The sequence below is a fragment of the Stegostoma tigrinum genome, chromosome 11 (assembly GCF_030684315.1).
Source record: "Stegostoma tigrinum isolate sSteTig4 chromosome 11, sSteTig4.hap1, whole genome shotgun sequence".
NCBI lineage: Eukaryota > Metazoa > Chordata > Chondrichthyes > Orectolobiformes > Stegostomatidae > Stegostoma > Stegostoma tigrinum.
The window spans coordinates 84,858,232-84,879,992 of record NC_081364.1 but is presented as its reverse complement, the minus strand read 5'-3'; the positions used below and the strand labels follow the sequence as shown (position 1 = coordinate 84,879,992).

General features: G+C 46.5%; 1 long non-coding RNA gene across 3 annotated transcripts in view; it reads left to right on the top strand.

Annotated features, from left to right (window-relative positions):
• LOC132210183 (uncharacterized) overlaps positions 1–21,761 on the top strand; it is a 140,814-nt gene that overhangs the window by 837 nt on the left and 118,216 nt on the right. For 2 of the 3 annotated variants that reach the window (XR_009446423.1, XR_009446424.1), the window contains exon 2: positions 1,332–1,444. This is a non-coding gene — a long non-coding RNA (uncharacterized LOC132210183). Of the gene's footprint in view, positions 1–1,331; positions 1,445–4,440; positions 6,861–21,761 lie in introns of those variants that run through there. The other variant, XR_009446422.1, reaches the window with a different exon arrangement.

Genomic DNA, 21,761 nt, shown 5'->3' with positions numbered 1-21,761 from the left:
TGTGTGGTGCAGTGGGGGGAGGGGATGAACTGGGCTGGTTTAGGGATGCAGTAGGGGAAGGGGAGATTTTGAAACTGGTGAAGTCCACATTGATCCCATATGGCTGCAGGGTTCCCGGGCGGAATATGAGTTGCTGTTCCTGCAACCTTCGGGTGGCATCACAATCCGACCCCACCACCCAAGACATTTTTCCATCCCCTCCCCTGTCTGCTTTCCGGAGAGACCACTCTCTCCGTGACTCCCTTGTTCGCTCCACACTGCCCTCCAACCCCACCACACCCGGCACCTTCCCCTGCAACCGCAGGAAATGCTACACTTGTCCCCCCACCTCCTCCCTCACCCCCATCCCAGGCCCCAAGATGACATTCCACATCAAGCAGAGGTTCACCTGCACATCTGCCAATGTGGTATACTGCATCCACTGTACCCGGTGCGGCTTCCTCTACATTGGGGTAACCAAGCGGAGGCTTGGGGACCGCTTTGCAAAACACCTCCGCTCAGTTCGCAACAAACAACTGCACCTCCCAGTCGCAAACCATTTCCACTCCCCCTCCCATTCTCTTGATGACATGTCCATCATGGGCCTCTTGCACTGCCACAATGATGCCACCCGAAGGTTGCAGGAACAGCAACTCATATTCCGCCTGGGAACCCTGCAGCCATATGGTATCAATGTGGACTTCACCAGTTTCAAAATCTCCCCTTCCCCTACTGCATCCCTAAACCAGCCCAGTTCATCCCCTCCCCCCACTGCACCACATAACCAGCCCAGCTCTTCCCCCCCACCCACTGCATTCCCAAAACCAGTCCAACCTGTCTCTGCCTCCCTAACCGGTTCTTCCTCTCACCCATCCCTTCCTCCCACCCCAAGCCGCACCCCCAGCTACCTACTAACCTCATCCCACCTCCTTGACCTGTCCGTCTTCCCTGGACTGACCTATCCCCTCCCTACCTCCCCACCTACACTCTCTCCACCTATCTTCTTTACTCTCCATCTTCGGTCTGCCTCCCCCTCTCTCCCTATTTATTCCAGTTCCCTCCCCCTATCCCCCTCTCTGATGAAGGGTCTAGGCCCGAAAGGTCAGCTTTTGTGCTCCTGAGATGCTGCTTGGCCTGCTGTGTTCATCCAGCCTCACATTTTATTATCTTGGAATCTCCAGCATCTGCAGTTCCCATTATCTCGCGCACATGTCCTTTACTTGTTGGGAACGGGGCGAGGGGAAGGCGAGCAGGATTTACGAACAGCAACTTCAAACCAAGAGAAATGCTTTTCTTTTTCTGCTCTGAATCTCTATCCTGGATTGATCGTCATGGATTTTACACTCTTACAGATCAATGTCAGCAGAGGAATTTGGCAGAGTTGAACCTCAGACCAAACTGTGAAAGAGTAACTCGATTGATGAGGATCTGAATATTATCAGCATCTGAATGTGGTAGCGTTCAGGTATGCGTGTGTGTGCCTGTGGAAAAAGATTTAAGATATCAGAAATTGAGATACACTATCTGTGGTGAGATTACAGTTGATTAGCTGTTTTTAGTTCTCAGACTTGCTGTCAGGAACGGTCTAACAACTATGGAGTGCATGTAGCACAGATTCACCTGATTGATAACTGAATCTGTAGGTTTAGAATACAAGAAGGACCATATAAAACAATCAAAAAGTGCAAACCATTCAGCCCATGCCAAATGTCTGGAGCAATCCAGTCAGTCCTATTCCCTTGTTTTATCCCTGCACCTTTGCATTTTTCTCTCAAATGCTGGTTCAGTATTTTTTTGGAATCAATCAGCATCAAATTTTCTCTGACGAATTAATCTATTTTATTCCTTTCAAATATCTGTGCATGTGAATCCCTCAGACTCTGCACACTCTTTAGTGTTGTGTTATTGCCTCTTCCTATCCCTTCTGCTAAAACACATCACTTCATTCTGACAGAGGTATCCCTGGAAATTGATTAATAAGAAATATTTTTGATCAAAGTTTTGGGAATATGATTAGTGACTGATAGCGGAGTTACAGAGAAAATATTTCCACTAAGTGGGGAATTGACGATGAGCGTTAACAGTCTGAACGTGACATCAGTACCAGCATATTTCCAGGTCAAGTTTTCCAGATCCTTATAATTGTTTGATGGTGCAGGGACTGCAGAATTCCACATTCAATCTGGAAGATTGAAAAGTGTCAAATTGAAAGAAAGCTGCTGTGCCTTCAGGTCATGTGAGCTTCATTAGAATGGTGCAGTTGTCCATCAGGGCAAACTGGTACAAAGGATGATGTCACATGAGCTGGAGAGATAGCTACATCGAAGGCAGAGTGTAGCAGTGGAAAGATACTTTTCAGAATGGAGGGTTTTGATTAGTGGTGTTCCACAGGAATCAGTGCTGGGACCTCTGCTGTTTCTGATCTACATAAATAACTTGGAAGAACGCGTGGCTGGTCTAATAAATAAGCTTGCGGACAATACAAAGGTTGGTAGAGTTGCGGATAGTGAGAAGGATTGTCAGATGATACAGCAGAGTATAAATAAATTGGAGTTATGGGCAGAAAGATGACATGTAGTTTAATCTGGACAGATATGAGGGGATGTAATTTGGAAAGTCAGGTACAGGTTTAAATTATAGAGTAAATGACAGAACTCTTACGAACATTGATATGCAGATGGATCTGGGTGTGCAGGTCCACAGGCTACTGAAAGTGATGGTGCAGGTAGATAATTTAGTATAAAAAGCCTTTGGTTTGACTGCCTTCATTGGAAGGTGCATTGGCAATATGGACAGGCAAGTCATGCTGCTGCTTTGTAGAACTCTAGTTAGGCCACACTTAGAATATTGCATTCAGTTCTGGACATCACATGTGGATGTGGATGCTTTGGAGAGGGTATAGAATAGGTTTCCCAGGATGTTGCATGGTTATGGGGGAGTTTAGCATTGAAGAAAGGTTGGAAAGACTTGGTTTGTTTACACTGGGACGCAGCAGGTTGAGAGGGTGGCCTGAGAGAAGTTTATAAGATCGTGAATGGCATGGATAGAGCGGAATGTATGACACTTTTTTTCCCCCAGGGCAGAGGGATAAATTACTAGAGGACACAAGTTCAAGCTGCAGGGGGAATGTGTGAAAGAGATAAGCAAGGCAAGCTTTTCACACAAAGGTTGCTGATTTCCTGAAATGTGTTGCCACAAGAGGCAATGGAAGTGGACGCAGCAGCAGCAGTCAAGAAGCACCTGGCTGAATACATGAACAGGAAGGGAGGAGAGGAATGTGGATCCTGTGAATCAAGGCATTTTTAGCATGGAGGGTTAGAATGTGCAGGCACATGCTTGGAGTGCTAAAGGGCCGGTTCCTGTGCTATGTTGTTCTTTGTTCTTAACAGAGGATTTTGTCTGGGTTGGGAAGTTAAAATGAAAGTCATGGCGCAGCTTGCAAACTGAATGGATTTTTTTTCTGCAGAATAATAGCCCAATCTGTATGTGCTATTCACTATGTGGTACAGTCCCCGTCATAAGCAGTGAGGACAGTAATTAAAATGTGTAAGGTACAAATGATTCATCATTTATTTTCTTCTTGCAAAAACTTGAAGATAGCCTGAAGAAAGATGTTCTTTGCAGAGTAGGTTATATGATACAAAAAATCATTGGCAAAGTATTACATTCTAACTGAACTAGAGGCTAAAATAAACTCTGACTGTCAGAGTCCCTATTTTTTCAGCACGTTTAATTTTTAATAAAATGCATTCTGACATATTGAGCAAGTCAATAAACTTTTCCAGTCTGAATCTGCTGCTAAGAGTCCTGGAAGTGATGGTTTTCCCATGCACCACCTGATCTTGTGATTCTGTCTGGTGAGTTTGGGAGGTTGTTAGAATTACTGGCAGATGAATTAGATTACCTACAGTGTGGAAACAGGTCCTTTGGTCCAACAAGTCTACACCGCCCCTTGAAGCATCCCACCCAGACCCAGACCCATCCCCCAATAACCCACACCCCCCTGAACACTATGGGCAGTTTAGCATGGCCAATCCACCGAGCTTGCACATCTTTGGACTGTGGGAGGAAACCAACACAGGCAGAGGGAGAATGTGCAAACTCCACAGACAGTCGCCCAAGGCTGGAATCGAGCCCAGGTCCCTGGTGCTGTGAGGCTGCAGTGCTAACGACCGATCCACCATGCTGCCCATATGAAGCCCATCTCCATTAATGCTCTCCGTATTTCTCAGTTTTCCCACAAAGAACACCTTTATGCAGCCCCAGATTTGGCAGCCAGTTCCTTTCACTAACGCTTAATACTGAACCAGTTCTATTGTTATAACAATCCAAGAGCTTTCATGGTCGCATTGTCCACTGTCTATCGCACAAATGATCAGATGTATTCAGTCCAGTTTTAAAGTTCTGCCTTTTTCTCTGTGGGTCACATTTTCTTCTTACTGTCTGTAATTCATTTTACAGGAAGTTGGAGCATTTGCAGTGAGTGAACTCAAATCTCACTGCAGATTCTAACGGAAATGTTGAATTCATCATGTCTTGACTTTCATGAGGCTTTGATCATGGAAGCCAAAACCAGTGTTCGCACTGAGAAACCATGGAAATGTGAGGAATGTGAGAAGGAATTCAAATATCCATCTTCCCTGGAAAGTCATCAGTGTGGTCACACTGGAGAGAGACCGTTCACCAGCCCTGACTGCGGAAAGGGATTCATTTGATCACCCAGTCTGCTGACACACCAGCAAGTTCATATAAGAGAGAGGCAGTTCATCTGCTCTGTGTGCGAAAGGATTCACTCACTCATCCCATCTGCTGACTCACCAGCACGTTCACACTGGGGAGAGACCTTTAAAATATCCACACTCTAGGAATTGCGAGAAAAGTTCGAGAGAACTAATATCTCACATTAGTGAGAAACCATTCAGGTGCTCTCACTGTGCGACTCGGTTCAAGCGATCATCTAAACTCCCAATACACCAGCGCATTTACACTGGGGAGAGACAGTTCATCTATTCCATATGTAGGAAGCATTTCACTCACTTATCTGACCTGGTGAAACACCAGAAAGTTCATTCTAATGAGAGACCTTTTCAATGTTCAGACTGCAGGAAATGCTGTAAATGTTCTGGAGAACTGATGTCCCATCAACATGTTCACACTGTTGAGAGCCCAATAAGATACTCTCATGATGGGACTGGGTACAGATGAATATGTAACCTCGCTGTACACCAATGCAGCCACACAGGGGAGATACCATTCACTTGCTTCATGTGCAGGAAGAGATTCATCAGATCATTGTACCTGCTGAAACACGAGCAAGTTCATTCTGGCCAGAGAATGTGGGAAATGGTATAAAGATTCTGAACAATTAGCCCCGTGAACTTGTTCACATTATTGAAATAACTTTGAATGTTCAGATTGCAGAAAATGCTTTAAAAGTTCTCAACAATTGATGATCCATCAATGTGTTGACACAGGTGAGAGACCATTCCAGTGCTTTCACTTACAAACTGGGTTAAGGTGATCATTTCACCTCATTGTATGCCAGTGATGTCAGACTGGAGAGAGGTTGTTTGCCTGCATTGAATGTGGGAAGGGATTCACTCAAACACCCGACCCCCTGAAACATGAGTGAATTCACAAATAACCACAGTGGTTGCATTTTGCTATGAGTTATGTTCGGTAATGAACACATTTCATTGTTGTCTGTTTCTACTGATGTTAAATTGACTTTCCTGAAAATATAGGTTTTTATTTTCTGGATAAGCGTCAAATAAATTAGCTTTGTATTTAACACAAAACTTACATTTTGTTTTCAAATGTCCCAAGCACAAGTTAGTTTCTTTTGGCCTTCTTAACGAGAGGATTCAGATACAGGAGCAGGAACGTCCTTCTGTGATTCCACAGGTCTCAGTGAGCCCATAGCTGGATTCTTGTGTGCAATTTTGGTCTCATTATTCTTATGGAAGAATGCTTTGGCTGTGAAGGGAGTACAGTGAAGGTTGACCAGAATGATTCCTGTGATGACAGGACTGACATGTGAAGAAAGACTGGATCAGTTAGGACTATATTCACTCGTGTTCAGAAGAGTGGCCTTTTATAGAAACAAAAGAATTCTGACAGGGCCACACAGGATAAACACAGGAAGGCTGTTCTCAATAAACAGGGTGTCCAGAACCATGGGTCAGACTTTTAGGATATGGGCATACATGGGAGCATAAAGATGGGATCCTAGTGTCTCTTTAACCTGTCATCGACAAGCTATTTAGGACTGAGATAAGAAGAAATTTCCTCACCTCTGGAATTATCTGCCACAGAAAGCACCTGAAGCCAAAACATTGAATGTATTTAAGAAGGATTTGGATATAATCCTTGGGGTGAAAGGGATCAGAGTATGGAGAGAAAGCAGGAACAGATGGATGATCAGCCATGATCATGTTAAATGGTAGAGCAGGCTTGAATGACCAAACGGCCGACCTCTATTTTCTTTGTCAATGGTTATTATTTTCCCTAATACTTTTTCTCTTCTGATCATTATTATGGTTCTTTCCTCCCCTTTTTGCTGCTGAACTACTTAATTTTTTTGTAATGTTGTAAGTGTTCCCTACTGTGAAGATTGATTAAAATTATTTGTTTAACTCCCCTGCTCTTTGCTGGCTCCCCATTATCACTTACAAACCTCATTCTCTAAGGGGCCGATGTTCACAGTTCTCTTCTCTTTTTAGCTTTTGAAACACTTCATTGACCACAGTATGTTTTCTCCTGTTATGGTTATTTCCTCCCCTTTTTGCTGCTTGGCTATTTTTGTGTATTTTAAAGTTGCAAGAATGCCCTGAATGTGAATATTATTGAAAAGTATTTGTTTAACTCTCCTGCCCTTTCCTAGCTCCTCAATGTTACCCTTTACAAAGCTCATTTTATAAGGGGCCGACGCTCACAGTTCTGTCCTCTCTTTATTTATTGAAATAATTAATCAACCACAATACACATTGTTCCTCCATAATCATCTATAAGGCCTTGTGTGGTGGCATTGTGAGAGAGGCCGAGCCACAACAATGTACAACAGTTCAATAATGTCTAACTGTATGCAAAAAAGGCAAGTTTCATCAAAGCTTTTTGTCTTGCACATTTCGGTTCATTCACAATAAGCACCAATGGAAAGGGAACAAACGTTTTATACTGTCATGACCTGACTGGGCGAATAATAGACTCTGATTGGTCAAGGCATTACTAGGAAAATGCACCAGTTAGATGATGACCAAACTTTGTTTAAATTTCATGCAGACAGATTGACTCTGATTTTTCAAAGCATCACTGGAGACCTGAACTAAAGAAGGGCTGGCCCCTGTCTGGTTGAGTTGAAGGAGGTGTTATTAATATTAATTGGGCACTATTAATATTTGAGCACTGTAAGCACAAACTGGTTGGCTGTGGCTAATGCGTTATCTGTTGTGAAGAGACAAAAGGAAATGCTGTTTGCCAAAATCTCCCAACCTTTAGCTGGAGATGAGGAATGCTGCTGAATGTGATTGTTAATATTATCTCCGAAGTGGAAAACAGGTGGACTGTTGCACTTTATATCAATTCCTGTGAAAGATAATGTGGGAACATCATGCTGGTAAGTTAGTTGCACATAGTGAGGGGATGGGCAGTGGGAGAAGACACAGTAAATGTGTAGCCCGAAACAGAATCTAAAATACATGCATGATTGGAGGCAGTGGAAGTTCGATAATGGCAGAGAGGTGATCAAGGAAAGCAAGGGTCATAAAGCCATACAGATGAACAGAGTTATACAGATTTACAGCACAGAAAGAGTGCCCTCCGCCCACCAGTGAAAGAGAGCAATAGATTAACATGGATTCAGATCCCAAGCAAAGGTGTCACTCCAGATGCAGAGACATTGAACCTCTCCCAAATAACACAGGACAACAATAAAATCCCTAAATTATTAATGACTCATTAAAAAAATTTAGCCCTGAAACAGTCTTGTTGATTACAATATTAAGATCTGCTGGAATCTGCAGCTGGAAAGATTTCAAAAGTTCCGTGTCAGAGAATAGTTTCAAAATTAAGGAAATCCCTTGGAATCGGTTGATGTAACTGAGGTTAATCCGTGGAAATTCTGTGAGTTAGTTTGTAAAATCAATCTCCATCAGCCATAGCGAGCCATTCAGAAGAGATAATCATTTCAATTGATTTGAGTTTTCCTGTGTGTACCAGCCACTCTGAGCTCTGATAAAAGGTGTTTCAAAAATCCATCCGTCAGTCCAGGACAGATGTTCACAACATCCCCTCTTCATAGCTCAGGATGACTGACTATCCTCCCTGCTGTACAATATCCCTCAGCGTGGCCAGCAGTCACTCAATTTGAGGATAGCGTCTCCTCAGGGCCATAAGTTTCTATCCTAGGTTTTCATATGAATGAATCAGGCATCTCCATCCACCCAACCAGACAATTGGCCACTTGCTCTTGCTGCAATCCTAATGTGTCTGAATGAAACCTAGAAACAAAACCCTGTTCATTGCCATTGAGAAATCTGAAAGAACCACCTTGCTGTTGTACTCAAAGGCACTAATAATAAAACACAATATCGTAGGGTCTAATAAATTCTCATTTAATCTATCCTTCTACATTCAATTGCTTATGCACATATATACCCAGGTCATTCTATCCTTGCCACCCCTTTAGAGATGTACCCTTTATTTTATATTGCTGATGTACATTCATCCCATCAAAATGTATGGCCTGACACTTCTCCACATTGAAATTCATCCACCTCTGATCCACACACCCCACTAACTTTACACAAGTTTCCAGAAAATTATGAGAGGCATTGATTGAATGGAGAGTGAAGTATTTTCTCAGGTGAAAATGTCAATTACTATGGGACCTAAGTTTAAGGCAAAAGGGTGTATGTTTAAAGGAGATGTAAGAGGCAAGCGTTTAGACAGAGGGTTGTAAGTGCTTGGAATACACTAGTAGAGGGGGTGGTAAAGGTGGATATGAGAGATAGGTGAATAGGCAGAGAATAAAGTGATATGGATTGCACAGAAACAAAAGGTTTTTAGTTTCGAAAGGCATCATGTATCAGCACAGTCTTGGTGGCCCAAAGGGCCTGTTCCTTTGCTGTGTTGTTCTTCTTTGTACCATTCTGCTCACATTTTTCTCTGTTTCCGAATCCTAACGTATGCACAAATATTGATCCTGTCCCCTGTAGTCCTATGTTTAGAGCATTAATATATATTTGGAAAACACAAGGGTCTCAACATTGCCACCGAGGGAATTTCAATAGATTCATTCAACTATCCCAAAAAATATTCAAAGCCACTGTTGTATTTCCTTTCTCTCAGCCAATTTTGTACATGGATTGTTATTGTAGTTATTTTCCCCAAATACATAAACTCACGGGTCAGCTCAATAACATTGAATCACATACTTTCTGGAAGTCTTGGACAAACATGAACTGTATTCCTCTGATCAACCCCATATTTCACACGTTGAAAAGAAAACGTAGGTCATTAACAGCAAGTTAACTAACATCATGTCTCCTGGAGAAATGTATGGCAACTTGCCATGAATTGACTGATCTTTGCCCATGTAACTCTTCATTTTGCCTTCACCGTTGCGTCTACAAGTTTCCAAGCACCCAAAGTAAATTGGCTTGTCTGTAACAGTTGGATATATTCTTGCAACTTCTGTTTAACAAATGACTAAACTTTGCAATTTCCCTGTATTCCAGCACTACTCTCGATAAACTTACAAATTCAGCAAAGTTTCTGGTCGCCTCGAGCAGACTTTGAAAGTAGACATGGAGACCCCCAGTGAGACAGTTCTCATTCTTCCATGTGGCTCACGATCTCAGAAGATACCCATTTTTGAAAAGCCTGATTGGTATTTTCTTGCTGCTGAATACCATGGGATTGTTACAGCTCCACTTGTCTCACGTTCAAAGCCATTTTCAAAACTTAAACACAAGCACAAGACTGATGAATGTAGAAGGAGTAATGTGCACTGAGCATATTCATCTAACTAGTACATGGGAGCATAAAGATGAGATCCTTGTGCCTCTCTAACCTGTCATCGACAACCCCATCACGTTGTAACACCTTGTGTCTTATGTTCCTCCTGCTCGCTTTCCAGGTAAACATTGGATTTGCCATTGGCCTGCATTGGCATTGAGCACTAATTGACATTGGATCTGGCTGGGCTGAGTGAGGTGAAGGTGAGACAGGGCCAGAAGCAAAAAGAGATGCAAAATCGGAGTGTTGTGAATCAGTTGATTTCAGTGGGGACCGAGTGCTGTGAGTTGCAGCCTGAGTTTCCCAGGAGTTACAGTGATTGGGCTAGTGTTTTTTTTTAAATTGAACATTTTCCTCAAGCATGGATTCCTTTTTGTAAACCATGCTGACTCTGCCTGGATCCGATCTGATCTGTACCACTCATAAACAAAATATTTTACTGTATTTCAGTACATGTGACAACAAATCAATCTATGCATCCCTCTGTTTCCCTCTCGGTCTGTCTGTTGATCTCTCTCTGTGTCGGTTCTACACTTTTTCCTTTCCCTGTGAACCATCCACACTATTCTCCAAGAGCAAAAGCCTGTAAGCCCATCCCCATTCTGTTAAGCTAGCAATGGCCTGTCAACACATCTCCACTGTTCTCCTACCAATGACCTGTGAACACGTCTGCATTCCCTTCTTCTTGCAACAACTTATTAACACATGACCAGTCTTTTCTTGTAGCTACAGCATGTGAAACATTCCCAATCTGTTCCCCCAGCCACAATCTGTGAGCCCATTGTCACTGTGTTGCCTGAGTCAAGGCCTGTGAGCAGATCCTTAGACGGTTGCCCTTGGAAAGGCCTATGAATCCATCCCCACTCTGATCCCCTTGCAACAGGCTCATACCCATCCCCAATTTCATTGCAAATGTCTGTGACCACATCTCCACTGTACCCCAAGCAACAACCTGTTGAACATCCACAAAATGTTCTCGTAGCAACAACGTGTGAACTGATCCTGCCTCTGTTCCCTTAGTAACAGCCTGTCAGCCAATCCCTACTCTCTTCCCCTAGCAACGGCCTGTGAAACCACCTCCACTCTGCTGCACTGACAACTGCCTGTGACACCGTTCCCAATCTGCTCTGCTAGAAACAGTCTGTGAAACCATCAATACTGTATCACTTGCACCAGCCTGTGAACCAATCCTCACGCTTTTGCCTTAGCACCAGACTTTTCAACCATCTCCACACTGTTCTCCTAGCAGTGACTTGGGGACACAATCCCAATTTAGTTTTATAGCAATAGTCTGTGATCCCATCCCCATTCTGTTCCTCTAGCAATGGCCTGTGAGCCCATCTTAATCTTGTTCCCCTCGCAATGATCTGTTAACCCACTCCCACTTGTTCTCCTTGCAATGGCCTATGAACCCATCCTAACAATGTTCCTGTAACCATAGACTATAAACCCATCCCACACTCTGTTCTCCTAGCAGCGATGTGTGAACGTATCCTGAAACTGTTCTCATAGAAAATGGCCTGTTAACTCATTCCCACACTATTATACCTAGGGATGGCCAGTGAGCCCATCCCCATTCTGTTGTGCTAGCATAGGCCAGAGAACCCTTCCTTAGTATGTCCCTGTGCAGCAGCCTGTGAATGCATCCTCTGTTCTCCTCGCACCCCCGCTCTGTTCTACCAGCTATGGCCTTTGAACACAGCCCCACACTGCTGCTTTAGCAATGATCTAGTAACGCATTCCCACTCTGTTCTCCTCGCCTTGGCCTGTGAACCCATCTTCATTCTGTTACCCTAGCATTGACCTCTGAACCCATCCCCATTCTGTTACCCTAGCATCAACCTGTGAATTCATCCCCACTCTGTTCTCCTTTTAACAGCCTGTGTACAGTGGATAGGGGGAGATTTGAAGGATGGAGGGGAGAAGGGGATTTATAGAAAGCTGTGAGAGAGACAAGAAGCTGGGAGTATGGAGGCAGAGGAAGGCAGTAAAATCTGTGGGATCAGACTGTGCAGCAGCCCCATTTTTGTCCCTTTGTCTCCCCCAAGCCCCAGCCCAGGGCTCACGCCCTTGTGGTCCAAACTCCAGAAACTGCCTGAGCCCCATAATTCATTTTCCCTGTGAGCATGTGAGTGTGGAATTGAACGGCAAGGACACAGGATGGTTTATTATGATTCTCTGTCTCTCTCGCTCTCTCTGGTCCCAGCTCCTGTCTGACGATTCCTCACGGCAGAATGATTTGATTCTCTCTGACTCTGCATCATCCCGAGTTTCAGCTCCCCAATAAAATCTCCTTGGGGGTGGAGGGTAAGACAGAGAGAAATGAAAATGGATTAAAATTTTTAAAAAGCACCGAAAGCTCAGCAAAATCTCACCGCTTGCTGCTTCAGCAATGTGAGACATTCCCCACCCAGCACAGCAAGATCCCACTGCTGGTTGTCTGAACACCCACAACCTCACTATCCTCACCTCACCCCACCCCGCCCTCCCCACCCAAACACCAGCACAGCTCCTGATTTTAAACCCAGAGAACGGGGTACAGGAAGATGTCTCAAACTGCCTCAGGACTGTCCCAGTGTTTCTGTTTGAGGGGAAGGGCAGGAGAGATATTTACTCCAGGGCTGGGATTCACACCCCCTCACACATCCCCCATCTCCACTCCCAGAATCTGTGTGCCTTACTCTGTCTGCAAGCTTCAGTGTCAGATATCTCCCCGCCTGCCCCAGCACAGAGACAGAGAGACAGAGACAGAGATGGTAAGGATGTGGGCGGGGGGAAGAGAGAGAGAAAAACAGACAGACAGAAATTGATCAAATCAAAGCCAGGATATTTTGAAGTAAAAATAAACAGAAACAAAGGCAATCCTGCCAGTGACTGACCTCCAAAATTTCACCATTTTATCAGCATTTCCCCTGGTTTTGAACCCAGAGAAATGGAAAAGATTTCAGCTGGAATCAAGGGGCAGATGCTTTCTGACTGCCCCTAGCGTTTATTTTTGTAGAGGCTGGACAGAAACTCAGTGGTGGGGAGTCACTCCCCAGAGACTGTATCTCTGTCCCACTCTGCGTCCCCATTTAATGTTTAACCTGTCCCCACCAGCGTGTTCTCTGACACTCCAGTGAGCAGTCGCCAAAGAAATGACCAATGTTCCCCTCTGCCCACTCCCATTCACCAGGCACAAACCCCATGCCCACTCCATCTGGGATTGGTGCTGTTTCCACATGAAATATTAATGATGAACCTTCCAAAGTGTCCAGTCATCTGTCTCTCTCCCTCCCCATCTCTGTCTCTGCCCCTATCCATGGATCCATCTCTGTTGACTTTCTCCTGCTCCAGAATCGAGCAATGTCGCTCACTCTCTCCATTTTCTCCAAGTTTCAATAGCAATTCCCTCTCCTGCCTCACGTTTGCCATGAGTTCCCATCTCCCCACTGTGTCTCGTGGATATTTGCAATGTCAATGTCACATTTTGTAGGTTGAGGGTGTTGCGGGAGGTGGGGTGGGTCTGGGCTGTGTGGGGCGGGGGGGGGGGCGTCTGGGGATGGAGGGATGACGCACCCACTCACTACACTCACTATCAGGCAGTCAGCAGACTCAGGCCACGACCCTATAGACAGCCTTGCGTTGCACATGAAGGTGGCGTGCAGGCTGCAGTGGTACACAGTAAGATCCCACCCGTAGATGTGTGTGGGACTGCTGAGGGATTCCCTCAACACCTTGTCAGAGCCCAGCCCACCCCCTCCATGGGCTGCAATGTGAAAACAGGCCTCTCCCCCACTGAACCCGCCAGCAAATATTACACTTCCCCATTTCAACTTGGAGCTGGGTCAGGCTGAACACGGGAGTTAGCCTCTCACCACCACCTCCCTAGATCCTGTACCTGGCCCCACTAAACGTGCCCACCTCTACCTCTTTCAGCTGTATTCCTTTTCCCTCCAACACTCCCATCTTCACCCCAACCCCACCCCCACACTCCCTGCTGTGCAGGATCCCACAAACAGCAAAATGTGAAAATGGCCACACGTTGATGGAGAAGGTTAAGCTTATCCTGAACACTGGCGTAGAGGGAGTGGGGGTGGGATGTCAGACCCTGCAGTTTCTGCCCTTTGTAATGCTGAGCCCCGCCCCTGTGCCAGAGCCTGCATTGACCCCCAATTCCTCACCCCCACCCCTCCCACATATTAAAATAAGGTCCCAGTCAATGGGAACAATTCCCTCCACTCACCCCAAAACCTCATGGACAGGCCGAGAGGGGCCAAGAGGCGGGATTGGGACATGGGGCTGTTGAGGGAGGTTGTGGGACCCTAATCCTCCCTTCCCACAACCTGGCATCCCCATCCTACCTACCCGCCTCTCCATTAAAATGGCAATAAGTCCCAACGGAGTTTCTCCGAGATTTTCCAAGATGAATTGCAGGAAAGAAAACAGTTTGATGGATGGACAGGAGTACCCAGCTCACCCCTTTCCTCCCCTCCCTGTAGCCTTCAGCTCACCAATACACTTCATTCGAGTGGCGCCTGTACCTTCCATTTATTGCTTGCTGCCACATGGCCCCATCTGAAACACAGATATGACTCACACAGTATCACATTGGATTAGGACTCCTGATCTCCCCCCACCCTCCCCTCTCCCCATCCCCATACACAACACCCAGAAATGGCTAAAATTGGAATGAACGAAAAACCACACAGCAAGATCTCAACATAGTCTCACTGCATTCCAGTGGAAACATATCACAAACACAGTTCGAAACCAGAGGCTGCAAAGTTTGAGACAGTCATCCCCCTCCCCTCATGTCTGTGTATCTCTCCGACTTGTCTCTGTCTCATTCTCTCTATCCCAGGCTTCATCTTACTCACGTGTTATGAACAATTTCCTCTGCATTTTAAATATTCAATGACTGGAAACCCCACCCCCACCTCCCCCAGCCCTTGTATCTATTCCCCACCACAAAAGGTATTTTTCCCTTCCCACCCTTATCTGCCTTCCGAGGACCACTCTCTCCGTGACAACCTTGTCTGCTCGACACTCCCCTCCAAGCCCACCACCCCCGCCACTTTTCCCCTGCAACTGCAGGAAGTGCTCCACCTGCCCCCACACCTCCTCCCTCACCCCCATCCCAGGCTCCACGAAGACTCTCCACATCAAGCAGATGTTCACCTGCACATCTTCCAATGAAGTATACTGCATCCGCTGTTCCTGGTGTGGCCTCCTCTATATTGGGGAAACCAAGCGGAGGCTTGGGGACCACATAGCAGAACACCTCCACTTGGTTCACACCAAACAACTGCACCTCCCAGTCGCAAGCCATTTCAACTCTCCCTCGCATTCTGCAGACAGTATGTCCAACATGGGCCTCCTGCAGTGCCACAATGATGCCACCTGAAGGTTGCAGGAACAGCAACTCATATTCCGCATAGGAACACTGCCGCCCAATGGTACCAATGTGGACTTCACCAGCTTCAAAATCTTCCCTCCCCCTACTGCATCCCAAAACCAACTCAGCTCATCCCCGCCTCCCTAACCTGTTCTTCCTCTCACCTATCCCCTCCTCCCACCTCAAGCTGCACTCCCATTTCCTGCCTACCAACGTCATCCCGCCCCCTTGACCTATCTGCCTTCCCTGGACTGACCTATCCCCTCCCTACCTCCCCACCTACACTCACCGTTTCTGGCTCCATCCCCACCACTTTGACCAGACTGTCTCCTCTCCGCCGATCTTCTCCTCTATCCATCTTCTGACTATCTCCCCGGCCTCCCTATTTATTTCAGAACCTCCTCCCCTTCCCCCATTTCTGAAGAAGGGTCTAGGCCTGAAACGTTAGCTTTCCTGCTCCTCTGGTGCTGCTTGGCCTGCTGTGTTCATCCAGCACTACATTGCGTTATCTCTTAATCCCTCTGGAAGTTGTTCTTTTTCGAAGCTTTCCTGGGCCCAGACATTTTGGATCTTCAAATTGTCGCTTTCCAAACCAGAAATTCCTGGGGATAAAAGAGAAAAGATTAGTTGAAAGGAGCAACTGAAGCATTTTGCAGCAAAATTACACAACAAGAGGCCAGGCTTATCTGCACTACCCCACCTCCACGGCGTTACAAAACATCACAGCAATATCCAAATACCAAACAAATCATAAGCTGGTAATAAAACAAAGGTTTAAAATATTAATAAACACACACACACACACACACACGCACAATCTCAACCAAACAGGGAGAGCTGCTCACTACACAGTGTAAACCTGATACATTTCTCAGTGAATGGTTTGCAGACTCCACCTCTGACACATTGCAATGTCCCTCAGGCTGCTCATTAGGGAGGCCTCTGTGTGATAGAGATGGTAATTCCCAGGATTGGAGTCTTTTGTTGGATTTTCCTGGCCATTGAAATGTTAATTCTCTAGCAGCAAAGATTTACCATTCCTTGTTCTTTGAAACCTTTTTAAAGCCATGTTATCTCTGTCAGTGCAGCTTGAAAATATTTAACACTGGTCTCATAATAGCACCTAAGAGCCGGACTGCAGATGCCCCAAGAGACAGGAATAGAAAGATAATGGGGATATTTGCTGAGGATCTGTCGGGATTGTTCTGCTGTCAGTGTAGCTCCCAGAATCAAACTCCTGAGATGCTGCTTTTGTTGGATTGTCCTGGTCATTGAGGTGTTAATTCTAGGGCAGCAAAGCATTACCATTCCTCTCTGATGAAGGGTCTAGGCCCGAAACGTCAGCTTTTGTGCTCCTGAGATGCTGCTTGGCCTGCTGTGTTCATCCAGCCTCACATTTTATTATCTTGGATTCTCCAGCATCTGCAGATCCCATTATCTCTGAAAGCTTTACCATTCCTTGTTCTTCGAAACCTTTTTAAAGCCCTGTTGGTTCTGTCAGTGCAGTTTGAAAATATTTAACACTGGACTCATAATAGCATCGAAGAGCCTGACTGCAGACGCCCCAAAAGGCAGGAATGGAAAGAAAGTGGGGATATTTGCTGAGGATCTCTCGGGATTTTCCTGCCGTCAGTGTGGCTCCCAGAATCAAACTCTCTTTCTCACTCTCTTCTGCCCCTGTCTCTCCCTGGTCTGCACTACATATAGCCATTTCCAACACAGCTTTCAAAATTTTATTTCTTCTCCTCCTCTTAGAGAGGAAGATGGTGAGGAGGTGACCTAATAGAGACATACAAGATGATCAGAGGATTAGATACGGTGGACAGTGAGAGCCTTTTTCCTCTGATGGTGATGGATAGTGCGAGGGGACATTGCTTTAAACTGATAGTGATAGATATAGGACAGATGTTAGAGGTAGGTTCTTTACTCAGAGAGTAGTAAGAGCGTGGAATGACCTGCCTGCAACAGTAGTAGACTCACAAACTTTAAAAGCGTTTAAATGGTCATTGGAAAAACATACGGACAATAACAGAATAGTGTAACAAAGTGTGGGGCTGGATGAACACAGTAGGCCAAGCAGCATTTTAGGAGTACAAAAGCTGGGTTTTTGACGTGTTTCTATTGGAAAGCAGTGAGACAGTGTTGGGATCTTGCTGTGCAGTTGTTTGTTCATCCCAATTTTAGCCCCTGCTGGGTGTTGTGTGTGGCGATGGGGAGAGGGGAGGGCGGGGGGGAGAGCAGGAATCCTAATCCTATGTGAAGCTTTGTGAGTCATTTCTGTGTTTCAGATGGGGCCACGTGGCAGCAAGCAATAAATGGAAGGTACAGGCACCACTCAAATGAAGTGTATCGGTGAGCTGAAGGCAATAGGAGAGGGGAGGGGTGAGCTGGATACTCTCATCCATCCGTCAAGACGTTTGCTCATCTGCATTTCATCTTGGAATATCTGGGAGAAACTCCGCTGGGACTTATTATCATTTTAATGGAGAGGTGGGTGGGTAGGATGGGGATGCCAGGAAGTGGGAAGGGAATAGTAGGATCCCACGACCTCCCTCACCACCCCGTGTCCCAATCCCACCTCTTGGCCCCTCTCAGCCTGTCTGTGAGGTTTTGGGGTGAATGGAGGGAATTGTTCCCATTGACTGGGACCTTATTCTGATCTCTGGGAGGGGTTGGGGTGAGGAGTGTAGGTCGGTGCAGGCTCTGGGACAGGGGAGGGGCTCTGCATTAGAAAGGGGCAGAAACTGCAGGGTCTATTGTCCCACCTCGACTCTCTCTACGCCAGTGTTCAGGATGAGTTAAGCTCCTCCATCAACATGTGGCCATTTTCACATTTTGCTGTTTGTGGGACCCTGCACAGCGGGGAGTGTGGGGGTGGGGGTGGGGTGAAGATAGGAGTGTTGGAGGGATAAGGAATACAGCTGAAACAGAAAATATGGGAACTGCAGATGCTGGAGAATCCGAGAAAACAAAGTGTAGGGTGGATGAAGACAGCAGGCCAAGCAGCATCTTAGCAGCATAAAAGCTGATGTTTCAGGCCCAGACCCTTCATCAGAAAAGGGACTAGGCCCGAAACGTCAGCTTTTGTGCTCCTCTGATGCTGCTTGGCCTGCTGTCTTCATCCAGCTCCACACTATGTTATCACAGCTGGAACAGATACAAAAGGTGGGCATGTTTAGCAGGGCGAGGTACAGGACCTAGGGAGGTGGAGATGAGGGGTTAACTCCCATGTTCAGTCCGAGCCCAGCTCCAAGTTGAAATGGGAGAGTTTAGTATTTGCTGGTGGGAGAGGCCCTTTTTTCACTCTTTGCAGCCTGTGGGATCTTGCTGTGTGGGGACAGCCTGCAGCCGTTTGCTGTACAGTCGCGAGGCTACACTTTCCAAATTCAGATGAGACGGGGTGGTGGGGGAAAGGGTTTCTGAAAGTGGGTGGTATTGATACAGAAACTTTCAGGCTTCTTCAGTCTGTGGGGGGTGGCGCAGGGGCACTGCAGGGGACAGCATGTGGGATCCTGCTGTGCAGAATGTCCTTCATTCCTATGTCAGCTTCTCCCTTTGTGGGGGTGCTGTGGTGGTGGGGGGTGGGCTCCTGCAGGTTGTTAAGGGAATCCATCAGAGATCCTGCATACCGTAGTCTGTGGGATCTTGCTGTGTACCCCCGTGGGCTCCATATCTCCCTCAGGCTGTCTGCAGAGACCCAGGCAAGTTTTCTGACAGCCTGATAGTGGGTGGGGTGTAACATCCCTCATTTTGCTCCCGAGGTGAGACATGCCCCTCCCCACCACCTCTCATCACCCCCTCACCCTCCAAAATGTGACAGTGACATTGCGAATGTCTCCCAGACACAGCGGGGAGATGGGAACACGTGGCGAATTTGAGGCAGGAGAGAGCATCACTGTCAAATAGAGAGGGAATAGGGAGAGAGTGAGGCATTGAGCAATTATCGAGCAAGAGAAAGCTCAACAGAGATGGAGACATTGATAGGGACAGAGAGAGAAAGCACAGGGCTGAAGGGAAAGAGAGAGAGAGAGAGAGAGAGAGGTGACTGTACCAGTGGAAGGCTCATTTTTAATATTTCACGTAGAAACAGCACCAATCCCGGACAGAATGGACACGGGGCCTGAGCCCGGTGAATGGGTGTGGACAGGTGCGGGGGGGTGGGGGGCACTGGTTTTGTTTTTCAACACACCCCTACCCAATAATGTCAGAGAACCAGCTGGAGGGGGCAGGTTAAACACGGAGGGAGGGAGAGACACAGGCCCTGTGGGGTCACTCCTCCCACTGAGTCATTGCCCAGCCTCTCAGAAAATAAACCCTGGGGGCACTCAGAAAGCATTTGCCCCTCGAATCCAGATGAAATCTGTTCCCATTCTCTGGGTTTAAAATGAGGGGAAAGTGCTGAGAAATTGGAGAGACTTTGGAAGTCAGTCGTTTTAATCCTTGTTATTTTTGTTTCAAAATCTATTGGCTTTGATGGGATCAATTTCTCTCTCTCTCTCTCTCTCTCTCTCTCTCTCTCTCTCTTCTCTCCCTGGGGGATTTCTGAGAGACTGAAGCTTGGGCACAGACAGAGGGAGACAAACAAGAGTCTGGGAGTGGGGATGGGGGTGTGAATCCCACCCTCTGGAGTAAACATTTCTCCCGCCCCCGTCCCCTCAAACAGAAACACTGGGACAGGCCTGATACAGGTTGAGACACCTTCCTGTTCGCCGTTCTCTCAGTTTAACATCAGGGGCTCTGCTGGGGGAATGGGAAGCTGTCAGGTTGTGACGTCCAAACAGCAGTGGGATCTTGCTATGCTTTTGTTGTTTTCTTTTACATTTCAATCAATTTTCATTTTCCTGCCTTTCCACACTCGCCCCTGAAGAGATTTGATTTGGGAGCTGAAACCCGGGATGATGTGGGGCTGCTGCACACTCTGGTCCCAAAGATCCCACTGTCTTCCTCTCTGCCTCCATATTCCCAGTTGCCTGTCCTTCCCACAGCTTTCTCTAAATCTCTGTCTCCCCACAGAATTCACAGCTCAGCATTCACCATCACCCCACCCCTCAGATCCCTCCCCCAACTCTCTCACACCTTTTCCCAGTTTTTGCAGGAACTGTTTTAACGTTCAGCTTTTCCCATTTCTGAACTTCCCTGTCCACCTCTCTCCACACCTTTCTCTCTGCCCAATGGGATCTTGCTGTTCTTGCCTGATGGTCATTCTATCTGTGACCACCCCTCTCTGTCTCTCCATGGTATCTATTTGCTCTCCTCTCCTTCGATTTCTCTCTGTACCTGTCCTTCCTCGTTCTCTCCCTGGGATTTCTCTCTCTCTCTCTCTGTCAGTCCTTCTCTCTCTGTACTCTGGATTTATACCCCACTCTCACCTCTTTGCCCTTTTCCTTGCTGTGAATGAAATTTCTCTCTCTCACCCTGTGGCTTTATTCTTCTCTCTCTGCTCCTTTCCTTGGGTTTTGTCTTGTCTCTCTCGCTGGTTTCATTTGCTCTCTACTCCCTCTGTCTCTATCTCTGACTTGTTTCTCTCTCTCTTTCTATATCTTTCTCTATTTCAGTCTGTCTTCTCTCTCTACCTGTTTCACACTCTTTCTATCGCTGTTCCTCTCGTGCCTCTCCTTCCATCTCTCTCTGGTCTTTCCGTCCCCCTTTATCCATCCCTCTGTTTCTCTTCCTACCTCTCTGTTCATCTCACTCTGTCTCTGTCTTGCGGGGGTAACATATTTATGGGGTAAAAGCCAGGGTGGGCAATGTTTAAAGTGGGCAAACATTTGTTGGAGGGGGTCAATATTTGACAGGACATAACGTGGGGTGTTGATGAATTGGAATGGGGGCAAACTTTGGGGGCAATTGAAGTGGGCAAACAAAATATTTGCGGGAACAATGCTGTGCAGGTCAGGGCAAAATTCATCTGCGGGGGAATGCAATATCTGAGGGGGTAATATTGTTTTGTGGGCACAAGATTTGGGAATGGGGTGCAATAATGTGAGGGAGACAGACTGAGGAAGTGGAAAGACATGGGAGAGAGGGACCATCCCCCTGCAATAACTATTCAGCCCCCTCCCCCAACTCTGGCACTGAATCCAAATCTGACCCCAGAGAGAGTGAGAGAGGGATAGGGATACACAGGCAGACAGAGAGTGAAACTCCCAGGGAGAGAGAGAGAGAAGGGTAGAGATTGGGACAAACCCAGGGAATAGTGCGAAAGAGATAGATTCCAGGGAAGCAGTGCAGGACAGAATGGGGAACACACCGCTTGGGGTGGGGGGTGTAAAGAGATAGGCAAAACTGGGAGGCAGTGATGCAGACAGAGGAAAAAAAGAGACAGAGAAAGACTGAGGAAAAAGACAGAGAGAAAGATAGAGGGGAAAACAGGGGTCGGGGGAAAGGT